A 12,951-nucleotide genomic window follows, 5' to 3' on the forward strand; every position below is an offset into this window, starting at 1 on the left:
TTATGTGCTTGTGTTGGTCCCTAATATCAGCGCCATCAGCATGTTGCCCATTATGTGTTTACAGTAACAAGATAAGATCATCTTTTTCCACATCTCTTTCCCCAGCCCAGACAAGCTCTAGTGCCCTGTTCTGAACAAAGATAAACATTGAGCAGAAACAGGCCCGGGATTTTAACTCGCTCAAACCCGCGCTCATGTTACAATCAAGCACACCGTGCCCGGAAAATGGTTGAAATGATAGGATTGTTAAAATTTTAGAGCATGGAAGGAGGCCATTCAGCCCATCGTGTACATACTGGCCATCAAGGGGCCACCAGCTTTTGGCCTGTAGCCTTGTAAGTTACAACACTTCAAGTATCCTTTTAACTGTTATGAGGGTCTCTGCCTCTATCTTTTCGGGAAGTGAGTTCCAGATCCTGGTCATCCTCTTGGTTAAAAAAAAAGTGTCCATCGAATCCCCTCTAACCCCCTCTTATCACACTTCCTAAATCTATTTTAGCTGGTTATGGACACTTCAACCAAGGCAGGGAATTGGCAACATTAGCGAGCAGAAATATTTGGATTATTGGCGGAAATATAACACTTGCATCCGATATTTGGATTTGTATATAACAGAGGTGAGGAGGGAAGTGATATGGGTGGTGCTGAGGGCAGGAATGCCTTTCTCTGGAGCTATCGGCTCTCTAATGCATCAGTTATGGTCCCCTCTCTAACAGAGAATCTAGGGTGATTAATTAGTGCTGCATTGGAACCGCATGTAACCCTCAGGTTTAAATCCAGTTTGCTATTCAGTAGTTCAGTGGGTATGATACTAAACTAGTGACCCAGAGGTCATGGAGGTCATAATGACACAGAAGGAGGCCATTTGGCCCATCGAGTCCGTGTCAGCTCTCTGTAGACCAGTTAGTCCTGTTCCCACTCTCTATCCCCATAGCCCTGCAAGTTTATTTCCCTCGAGCACCCATCCAATTTCCTTTTGAAATCATTGATTGTCACCGCTTCCCTGTAGGCAGCGAGTTTCAGGTTATTACCACTCGCTGTGTTAAAAAAAAACATCCTCCTCGCAGCCCCCTCTGTATCTCTGCCTGAAACCCTGTGTCCCTGAGTTCTTGTACCATCAGCTCATGGGGACAGCTAGCAAAATCTCTTACGTCTCGATCAGGTCTCCCCTCAATCTCCTTCAGTCCAAGAACGGCCGCAGCTTCTCCAATCCAACCTTTGTAGCTAAAGTTCCTCGTGCCTGGGAGCGTTCCTTCATGATTTCAAATCCCACCATGTCAAGTTGAAGCAAATAAATTGTGAGTTAGCACCAGGAGGTGAGTGTGAAATCAATGAAGAAAAATCTAGCGGGGAGCGGGTTCTCTATTCCCATCCTCACATGAACAATGGGCACCGGGTGGGGTGCCAAAGAGTGCAAGAAATCAGTGCCCTTATGAGAGGAAGGGAAGTGGAAGTGAACAAACTATTTGACCAGGACAAGGGGCGGGATTTTCCATTCTGCGGACTAAGTCCGTTGGAGGCCGGGAAAGTCAGGGTGCTTCCCACTGGGTGGCAGAGCGGGTGAACACGCGTGACCTGCCGCTTTTCAGCTTATTAATCGCTGCATAAGCGAGGAGCTCGGCAAATTCCATGGCGGGAAAAGGCAGGAAGTCACCCATCCTGCTGTTACCTCATGGGGGTCAAAGGTCCTGCGCCATATTGAAAGGACACCCCAACAGACATTCACTCACTGCGGGTCAGGAGCTCTGCTTTACTCCTCCAGAGTCCTGGCGGCCACAGCTCGTACCGGAGAAGCCGGCAGACATGAATAACCACATCCCGGGACGTACGAGGGCACTACCAGCCTTGCCTTTCACTCACCTCTAGATAAAAGCACTGCCGACGATACACCCATGATCGGGCCAATGCTCGCCATCACAGTGCTTCATGTTCGCCAGCATCTTGGCCTTCCAGAGGCCCCACTGCCTCTTGCTGCTCAGGCCCTTGTTCCTCAAGGTCCTGTGCCAACCTGCGATGGGCCCCTCTCTTCACCTGGTTGGGAGCCAATACCGAGGCAGGGTGACCTGCAACCTGCGTCATCGACGCCTCAGTGGATGTGTGAACGAATTGAAGTGATACATTTATTGAGCATGTCCTTTGCAGGTTTCCCTCCATCTCAAAGCAAAGAGGCAAGTGCTAAGCCCTTTACCTGGCCTCCTTCTAGACATGGCATCCCCACCCCACCCCTTCCAGGTAAAGGGCATCCTGGAGGACTAGAGATAGGTTTTCCTCCTGTTCATACAGGAATGTGTATGGAGACATTGCTGTTTGACCTGGGTGATGGGAATCATGTGCAAGAAGCCTCACGCAAGACACTATTCCGCTTGTCTCCACTACCCTTGAAACTCTGTATAGAGACCATTGCCCTGGCAGCATAGAAAGACTAACCACATGATCCCTTGTCAGCCATGACCATTCACCCAGGAGGATGGAGGTTTAGAATCATGAGTCGGCTGCCCTCCATTAGCCATACCCCTTGGAAGCATCCCACCTCCCTCCCTTTCTTCACTCCTGGCTCTGGCTGCAGCCAATGGAAAATGGCACAGAATGAACGACAGCTCCACACCTTGCTGGGATCTCGATGTAAGGAGACCCATGAGTCAGGAACAAACCTGCTGCTGCGTGGGCTTCACCACAGAGAGGGGAACACAGCTGAGCATCTTTGACATCCAGTTGCCTCATAACTATTAGACTGGTCCTTTAGTCAGCCGCTTGTGCTGACCTTGAACTCCAACCACCCAAAAAGACCCTCCTTCCATTTCGAGGATTGACACACCCAGAGCAACTGTGTTGTCAAGAACAGCCTTGAGAAAACAATGCGCTCAACTTTTCAGACACGCTCCACCATCTTCTACCCTCTTCCTGTCACCCACCGACTTCCACTCAGAACCACAGACCCACTGAATATCACCATTCCCCCTCCCTTCTGTCACCCTTGAACCTCCCCCCATTACCCTGGACTCTATAACGATCACCTCCGCGTGCCATTCCTCCCCTCAGAGCCGACACCTCTTACCGTCCCCATGCCCACCCTGACCCTGCCCCTGCTCGTGATCCGAGCCACCTGTCTTGACCCCCTCCGTGACCCACCCAACGAGACTTTCACCTACCCAGACCCTCCCCCTGAACCTGCCACCCTGCCGCATCCCACTCCCCCTCTAACTGTGACTGTTCCCTCCTTCCACCAGTAGCCTAAGTTCTTCCCCCAGGACTCCACCGTCAACGCCACCGACTCCCCACTTCCCCGGACACCCACCAACCCCTCCCTGGACGTACTCGCCCCCCCCCCCCAGCCCCATCTTCCCCCTATAAACCTGCCTCCTCTGTCAAGCCCCCCAAATCTCACAGCACTGGTCTTAAAGGTAGGTGAAAGCAGCGAATACACACCTCGAGATGAGGTGAAGCTTGCCAGGTACCCGCCACTTACATACAGCTGGAAAATGGTGCATTCTAACAATCCACTGGTGGGTGCGGAGGGGGAACATAATTCCAGCAGGGTTGGCCTTCTAATGAGCATTCGTGAGATGCAAATATGGTTGCCATCATGGATCAGCGGGAAACCCGTCGTCAAAGTTGGGAGAACAAATATTCCAAACTAATTTCCCACCCGTGGGAAACGGGCGTTTGCCAACTTTTGTGCGCCTGCCTGCCACAATTCCTGCCGCTGGCGGGAGCGGAGAATTCTGTCCAAACTCGCAAGTCGAAAATTCGCAAGGGCTGTGAGATTTTTTTGTTTTTTTTAAATGGCAGGCGTCAATCCGCAGGCATAAACTTCTTTTCCTGCCGCACTATTGGCATCCAAAACGTAGCTCAGCGGGCTACCCTCTGCAGGAGGTCACCGTGTCCCGATTGGGCTGCGGCATGGCAACTATCTTCACCAGATTGCAAAGGGAGAACCACTTGTGCATCGCAATGTGGAGCCGAGGTCATGGTGGGATAACAAAACACAAGCAGCATTTGTATCTCAGTTTGACTTTGCGTACACTTGGAGCTGACTAAACACACTGTGCAATTAAACTTCAAATAAGTGCGGTAACAGCGAGAATGAAAATCCTTCAAGCCAGTTTGGAAATGTTTCAGCTCAGAAATGTTAGCCTCACCTTGACACAAAAATCACATTTTTTTTCCTGTGGAGGAATTATTCACACCTTCGGCTTTGAGAAAAGTCCAGACAAAAGCCAGTGAAAGTCATCACTGCCATGTGGGCTTTTTATTCGTTCGTGGAATGTGGGCATTGCTGGCGAGGTGAAACTCCATTACCCACCTTTCATTGTCCTCGAAGGTGGTGCTGCCACCTTCATTAATACAACTGAGTGGCTTTCTCAGCCATTTCAGAGGGCAGTTAGGGGTCAACCACATTGCTTGGGTCTGTAGTCACATTGTAGGCCAGTTACAGTGAAGGATGGCAAACTTCCTTCCCAGAAGGGGATTAGTGAATCAGATGGGTTTTTACAACAACCTTGTAATTTCTTTGGCCGCTATTACTGAGACTGGCTTTTTATTCTAGATTCGAATTTATTCAATTGAATTTTCAGGTGCTGTAGTGGGATTGTGAACTTGCGACCCTGGGTCGTTAGTTGAGTACAGAAGCACTAGGCTACCATAGCCATTGGCCAACACACCACCGTGGTTCTTGGAGATAGGAGTTCAATCTGCCCAAAAGAGCTTCCCATTGTAGGCAATAACTGATTATTTATTGGGAAAACTAAAGTCATTGTCCTGTGGCCTCTGCCACAAGCTATGCTTCCCAGCCACTGATTCCATCCCCCTGTCTGGACCTTGTCTCAAGCTGAACCAGTATTTGCCCAGCCTCAAGGTCCTATTTGATGCCGGGCTTAGCTTCCAACCACATACCCTCTCCAAGACTAAGACCTCCTGCTTCCCCCTCTGTAATATCAGCCAGCTCTGCCCCTGTCTCAACCCATCTGCTGCTGAAGCCTTCATTCATGATCTTGTTACCTCCACACTCCCCTAACCCGATGCTCTTTTGGCCAGCCTCCCTCTCGCCGTAAACTTGAGCTCATCCAAAACTCTGCTGCCCGTGTCCTCACTCGAATCAACTCTCATTCATGCACAATGTTCCCTCAAAGCTCTGTGGGCTGGTCAGCAACCAGGGAGTCCCCATGCAAGACCAGCATAAGTTGCTCCCTTTAAGTTAACGCACACGTGTGGCCAAGCAAAATAATTTATAGGGGCCGTGCACTTAATCATTTGCGCACTCCAAAAGAAAATTTAGAGGGAGGCATTGCTGCAGTGCCTGCTCAACTACATTGGCTTCTGGCCCATCAAAGCCTTGATTTTAAAAATTCTTATCCTCCTGTTCAAATCCCACTATGGCCTTGCCTCTTTCTATCTCTGCAACCTCTTTTGAGCTCTCTGGGGAGTCTGCGTTCCTCCAACTCTGCCCTCTTATGCAACCCCCGCTTCTTTTAACTCAACATTGGTGGCTGTGCCTTCATCTTTCTAGACCCTAAGCTCTGGGATTCCCTCCCCAAACCTCTGTTATCCACCCCTCTCTCCCACTTTACCACATTCCTTAAAACTTATGGCTATGAGCAAGCTTTTGATCACCTGCCCTAATATCCCCCTAAGTGGCTGAGTGTTATTTTCTGTCTGGTTACGATCCTGTCAAATGCCCTGGGTTGTTTTACTAGGTTAAAGGTGCTATATAAGTGCAAGCTGTTGATGGTAAATAGTTATGCACCTAGTAAAGGGTTAAATATGCAGGCATGAGGGGAGCTATTTTGCATCTGTTAGGGATGGGCATTAAATGCCAGCCAATTCGGCAACATTCAAATAAGGAAGGAATTCGACAAAATGTCAGGTCAGGTAAATTGCTCATTACAAAATGCTTGATGTGAGGAATACAATATTAGTCATCAGCCCAGGATTCTGTGCCTGTGGAAACTTGTCCATTTTTTCTGGTAAGTTCCATGGTCTTTGATGTTAAAGTCTGGAATGTTACTGAGACTGAGAACAAGGGAGACTGGAGCTGCTAAAGAGAGTTGTCATTCTCGTGTGACTGGAGCTCAAAATACTCAGGGCACAGAGCACAATAATGGCAGCATTTGACTGATTGTGGCATCAAGGGATCCTATTACAATCAAAGTCAATGGGAATCAGGGGCAAAATTCCTCATTAGCTGGAGCCGTGCCTAGCACAAAGGAAGCCAGTTATAGTTGTTGGAGGCCAACCATCTCAACCCCAGGGCATCGCTGCAGGAGTTCCTCACTGTCATAGGCCCAACCATCTTCAGCTGCTTCACCAATGTCCTTCCCTCTATCATAAGGTCAGAAGTGGGGAAGACCCCAAATGATTGCACAGTGTTCAACTCCATTCACAATTCCTTTGATAGTGACATGTGTAAAAGTCTTTCAGTGCGGGACTGTCACTCATCAAAATGCCAAATGTATACTTGGCCTTTGCTACAGGGCAGGAATTGGGGATTGGCCTTAAAAGGACACAGCAAATCAAATGTAGTTCACTCCTGGCAGGTAACCATAATAACCAAGGATCAAGTGAGCAATACCATGGGAGACAAAATCAATGTACAAATTAGAATCAATCTCAGGGCAGACTTGTTGCTTTTCAGCCTGTGGATACGACATAATAATAGCGCAGTAGATGGTGGTGTAGTGGTAATATTACTGGCCAAGTAATCTAGAGGCCCAGGCTAATGCTCTGGGGACATGGGTTCAAATCCTACCACAGCAGCTGGTGGAACTTAAATTCAATTAATAAAATCTGGGATATAAAGCTAGTTTCAGACCATGATACTATTACTGATTGTCATAAAAAGCCATCTGGTTTGCCAGCGTGTTTTAGGGAAGGAAATCTGCCATACTTACTTGGTCTGGCCTACATATGACTTCAGTCCCACTCTTGACTCTTAACTGCCCTCTGAAATGGTCTGAGTAAGCCTCTCAATTAGGAATGGACAACAAATGCTGGCCTTGCCACCCCCACCCACATCCCATGAAAGAATAAAAGTAAGATTTATGGGGCTGAAGCAGGCCACTCAGCCCAACAAGTGCATGCACTGCAGCTACAGTGTGCCAGTGGGGGCAGTGGATGTTTGAGCTGGTGAATGGGCTGTTGATCAAATAGACTGCTTTGCTCCCTGACACCTTAGGACAGCTATTAGCATTCAATGGAATGGCTGGTTTTCCAAGTGATCATACAAATGGCCATTAGGATCAACTCCCTACCACGTGTTCTAACCTACACTCCCCGAAACCAACCAAAAACGTTTGGCACATCTTTGGAAAATTTACACCCAGTGTCTTTGAGATTTCTTTGCCAACCCAAAGGTTGCTGCATAGTGTAACTCCCCTGGGTCCTTCTCTTCTCTTCTCAGGTCAGCCTGACCTATATTGATGACTCTCTCCAACTCCCCAAACTCTTTCTCCCCGTGACATCACGCAAACTTAACTCAGTTATATTACATGTAATTCTGTGACCCAATTAATATTTTCAAGGGTGGATTTTTAACTCTGGGTGGTTTACTTGTGTAACTTCTGGAATGAGTTTTGAGTTAATAGTTTAGCCTGAGCTACATAGCCTATCGGTGTGGTGTTTCTCTACTGGGTCTAGGAAATCAGGAGTGTAGGGTGACATCTGTATGTAAGGTAATAATCTCCGGATTACTACCTGAGCCTTGAGCTAATTGGCACAGGGTCAATAAGATTAAAGAGGTAAACGCGTGGCTCAAAGATTTGTGTGGGAGAAATGGGTTCGAATGCATGGGACATTGGCACCAGTACTGGGGAAAGAGGGAGCTATTCCGTTTGGATGGGGTCCACTTGAATCATGCTGGGACCAGTGTTCTGGCAAATCGCATAACTAGGGCTGTGGATAGGGCTTTAAACTAAATAGTGGGGGGGAGGGTTCAGTTGCATGGAAATATAAAAAAATCAAAGTTTAAGGAGAGGGTAAGAGTGCAGGTTCGTGACGAGGCTGATTGTTATCAAAAAGTGATAGGAAGGGACAGTGTGCGTGAACGCCATATTGCACCAAAGAATCATATAAGAGTAGGGAAAATTGACAATGGGGCAAACTTAAAGGCTTTGTACCTGAATGCACATAGCATTCGGAATAATACTAATGAGTTAACAGCGCAAATAGGGATAAATAGGTACAATTTGGTGGCCATTACTTAGACGTGGTTACAGGGAGAACAGGTTTGGGAGTTGAATGTCTAAGGGTACTCAGTGTTTTGGAAGGATAGGCAGGAAGGAAAAGGAGGTGGTGTAGCTTTGTTAGTAAAGGAAGAGATCAGTGCTATAGTGAGGAATGATATAGGCACTGGAGAGCAAGATGTAGAGTCAGTCTGGGTAGAAATAAGAAATAGCAAGGGAAGGAAGTCCCTGGTGGGATTAATCTATTGGTCCCCAAACAGTAGTTCAGCAGTAGGGCACAGTATAACCCACGAAATACTGGGAGTATGTAAGAAAGGCACAGCAATAATCATGGGTGATTTTAATATGTATATAGACTGGACTAATCAAATTGGCAAGGGTAGCCTGGAGGGAGAGTTCATAGAGTGTATTAGAGAGTGTTTCTTGGAGCAATATGTTGTGGCCCTTATTCAAAAAGGGGGGGGAGGCAGAAAGTAGGAAACTATAGACCAGTTAGTTTAACGTCTGTCATTGGGAAATTGGAGTTGAGGCCGAAATGAGATCAGCCATGATGGTATTGTATGGTGGGGCAGGCTCGAGGGGCTGAATTGCCCACTCCTGCTCCTAGTTCTGATGTTCTTATCTGTGGAAGATGGAGGCACAGTAGTAATGTCACTGGACTAGTAATCCCGAGGTTTGGGCTAATGCTCTGGGGATGTGGGTTTAAATCACATCATGGCAGCTGTTGGAATTTAAATTCACTGAATAAAATCTGGAATTGATAGAGAGTCTCAGTAATGATGAGCATGAAACTATCACCAGTTGTCATCTGGTTCACTTATGCTTGTTCATCCTGTGTTCTGTTAGCCAAGATCTTTTATAAAGGTTGTAATTCATAGCAAATGTGCCTTACACACTTGCAGACAGCTTGAACATGGGACATTAGGCAGTATCTGAAACAAAAACAGACAATTCTGGAAAACATTTAGGTCTGGAAGCATCCGTGGAGAGAGAAACAGGGTTAACGTTTTGACTGTGTATGACTCGTCTTCAGAGCTGGGAAGTAATCTGCCATTTGGCAGCTTAGAGCCCAGGTTGTGATGGGGTGATTTCAAACCGATGGGAGTGCGGGATCGCAGAATGACATCTATGTGCCCGACTCTGGTTATTCCCCCAGAGACAGTTAACTAAACCTCACTTAGGCCTCTTCTTATGCCCCTTATCAGATCTGGACTTCCAGAAGGCCTTTGATAAGGTGCCGCACAGAAGATTAATACACAAGATAAGATCACACCCAGTTAGGGGTAATATATTAGCTTGGATAGAGGATTGGCTAACTAACAGAAAGCAGAGAGTCGGGATAAATGGGTCTTTTTCTGGATGGCAAGCTGTAACTAGTGGGGTGCCACAGGGTTCGGTCCTTGGGCCCCAACTATCTACAATCTATATTAATGACTTGGATTCAGGGATAGAAGGTACTATAGCTAAATTTGCAGATGACACCAAAATAGGTGGGAAAGTAAGTTGTAATGAAGAAATAAGAAATTTACAAATGGATATGGACAGGTTAGGTGAATGGGCCAAAATTTGGCAGATGGAGTTTAACGTGGATAAGTGTGAGGTTATCCATTTTGGTCAGAAGAATAAAAAGGCGACTTATTTAACTTCAGATTGTTTCAGTGCAGAGGGATCTGGGTGTCCTCGTGCATGAATCGCTGAAAGCTAGTATACAGGTACAGCAGGTAATAAGGAAGGCAAATGGAATTTTGGCATTTATTGCTATAGGAATAGAGTATAAAAATGAAGAAGTGTTGTTGCAACTGTACAAGGCATTGGTGAGACTGCGCCTGGAGTACTGTGCACAGTTTTGGTTCCCTTACTTGAGGAAGGATGTAGTTGCATTGGAGGCAGTTCAGAGGAGGTTCACTAGATTGATTCCAGAGATGTAGGGCTTGTCTTATGAGGAGAGATTGAGCAGTTTAGGCCTATACTCACTAGAGTTTAGAAGGATGAGAGGAGATCGAATTGAGGCATATAAGATGCTAAAGGGGATAGACAAAGTAGACGTGGAGCAGATGTTTCCCCATGTGGGGCATTCTAGAATGAGAGGCCATAGTTTTAGTCTAAGGGGTGGTAGATTTAAATCAGAGATGAGGAGGAATTACTTTTCTCAAAGGGTCGTGAATCTGTGGAATTCACTACCTCAGAGTGCAGTGGATGCCGGGACGCTGAATAAATTTAAGGAGGAGATAGACAGATTTTTAATTAGTAACGGGTTGAAAGGTTATGGGGAGAGGGCGGGAAATTGGAGTTGAGGCCAAAATGAGATCAGCCATGATGGTATTGAATGGCGGGGCAGGCTCGAGGGGCTGAATTGCCCACTCCTGCTCCTAGTTCTTATGTTCTTATCTGTGGAAGATGGAGGCACAGTAGTAATGTCACTGGACTAGTAATCCCGAGGTTTGGGCTAATGCTCTGGGGATGTGGGTTCAAATCACATCATGGCAGCTGTTGGAATTTAAATTCACTGAATAAAATCTGGAATTGATAGAGAGTCTCAGTAATGATGAGCATGAAACTATCAACAATTGTCATCTGGTTCACTTATGCTTGTTCATCCTGTGTTCTGTTAGCCAAGATCTTTTATAAAGGTTGTAATTCATAGCAAATGTGCCTCACACACTTGCAGACAGCTTGAACATGGGACATTAGGCAGTATCTGAAACAAAAACAGACAATGCTGGAAAACATTTAGGCCTGGAAGCATCCGTGGAGAGAGAAACAGGGTTAACGTTTTGACTGTGTATGACTCGTCACCAGAGCTGGGAAGTAATCTGCCATTTGGCAGCTTAGAGCCCAGGTTGTGATGGGGTGATTTCAAACCGATGGGAGTGTGGGATTGCAGAATGACGCCTATGTGCTCGACTCTGGTTATTCCCCCAGCGATAGGTAACTAAACCTCACTTAGGCCTCTTCTTATGCCCCTTATCAGATCTGGACTTCCAGAAGGCCTTTGATAAGGTGCCGCACAGAAGATTAATACACAAGATAAGATCACACCCAGTTAGGGGTAATATATTAGCTTGGATAGAGGATTGGCTAACTAACAGAAAGCAGAGAGTCGGGATAAATGGGTCTTTTTCTGGATGGCAAGCTGTAACTAGTGGGGTGCCACAGGGTTCGGTCCTTGGGCCCCAACTATCTACAATCTATATTAATGACTTAGATTCAGGGATAGAAGGTACTATAGCTAAATTTGCAGATGACACCAAAATAGGTGGGAAAGTAAGTTGTAATGAAGAAATAAGAAATTTACAAATGGATATGGACAGGTTAGGTGAATGGGCCAAAATTTGGCAGATAGAGTTTAACGTGGATAAGTGTGAGGTTATCCATTTTGGTCAGAAGAATAAAAAGGCGACTTATATAACTTCAGAATGCTTCAGTGCAGAGGGCTCTGGGTGTCCTCATGCATGAATCGCTGAAAGCTAGTATACAGGTACAGCAGGTAATAAGGAAGGCAAATGGAATTTTGGCATTTATTGCTAAAGAAATAGAGTATAAAAATAGGGAAGTGTTGCAACTGTACAAGGCATTGGTGAGAGCGCACCTGGAGTACTGTGCACAGTTTTGGTTCCCTTACTTGAGGAAGGATGTAGTTGCACTGGAGGCAGTTCAGAGGAGGTTCACTAGATTGATTCCAGAGATGCGGGGCTTGTCTTATGAGGAGAGATTGAGCAGTTTAGGCCTATACTCACTAGAGTTTAGAAGGATGAGAGGAGATCTAATTGAGATATATAAGATGCTAAAGGGGGAAGACAAAGTAGACGTGGAGCGGATGTTTCCCCTTGTGGGGCATTCTAGAATGAGAGGCTATAGTGTTAGTCTAAGGGGTGGTAGATTTAAATCAGAGATGAGGAGGAATTACTTTTCTCAAAGGGTCGTGAATCTGTGGAATTCACTACCTCAGAGTGCAGTGGATGCCGGGACGCTGAATAAATTTAAGGAGGAGATAGACAGATTTTTAATTAGTTATTGGGAGAGGGCAGGAAATTGGAGTTGAGGCCGAAATGAGATCAGCCATGATGGTATCGAATGGCGGGGCAGGCTCGAGGGGCTGAATTGCCTACTCCTGCTCCTAGTTCTTAAGTTCTTATCTGTGGAAGATGGAGGCACAGTAGTAATGTCACTGGACTAGTAATCCCGAGGTTTGGGCTAATGCTCTGGGGATGTGGGTTCAAATCACATCATGGCAGCTGTTGGAATTTAAATTCACTGAATAAAATCTGGAATTGATAGAGAGTCTCAGTAATGATGAGCATGAAACTATCAACAATTGTCATCTGGTTCACTTATGCTTGTTCATCCTGTGTTCTGTTAGCCAAGATCTTTTATAAAGGTTGTAATTCATAGCAAATGTGCCTCACACACTTGCAGACAGCTTGAACATGGGACATTAGGCAGTATCTGAAACAAAAACAGACAATGCTGGAAAACATTTAGGCCTGGAAGCATCCGTGGAGAGAGAAACAGGGTTAACGTTTTGACTGTGTATGACTCGTCTTCAGAGCTGGGAAGTAATCTGCCATTTGGTAGCTTAGAGCCCAGGTTGTGATGGGGTGATTTCAAACCGATGGGGGTGCGGGATTGCAGAATGACGTCTATGTGCTCGACTCTGGTTATTCCCCCAGAGACGGTTAACTAAACCTCACTTAGGCCTCTTCTTATGCCTCTTATCAGATCTGCTTTAAGAACAATGTTTCACTGTTCTCATATTAATGTCAGAAATTGTGTA

At 46.3% G+C, this 12,951-nt stretch overlaps 1 protein-coding gene across 4 annotated transcripts in view; it reads left to right on the forward strand.

The window, feature by feature from the left end:
• Positions 1–12,951, forward strand: part of LOC144668548 (transmembrane protein 150A-like) — a 113,081-nt gene that overhangs the window by 61,405 nt on the left and 38,725 nt on the right. The gene's annotated exons all lie outside the window — the stretch shown is intronic.

Source organism: Cetorhinus maximus, chromosome 27, assembly GCF_964194155.1.
Source record: "Cetorhinus maximus chromosome 27, sCetMax3.hap1.1, whole genome shotgun sequence".
In the NCBI taxonomy this organism is placed as follows: Eukaryota; Metazoa; Chordata; class Chondrichthyes; order Lamniformes; family Cetorhinidae; genus Cetorhinus; species Cetorhinus maximus.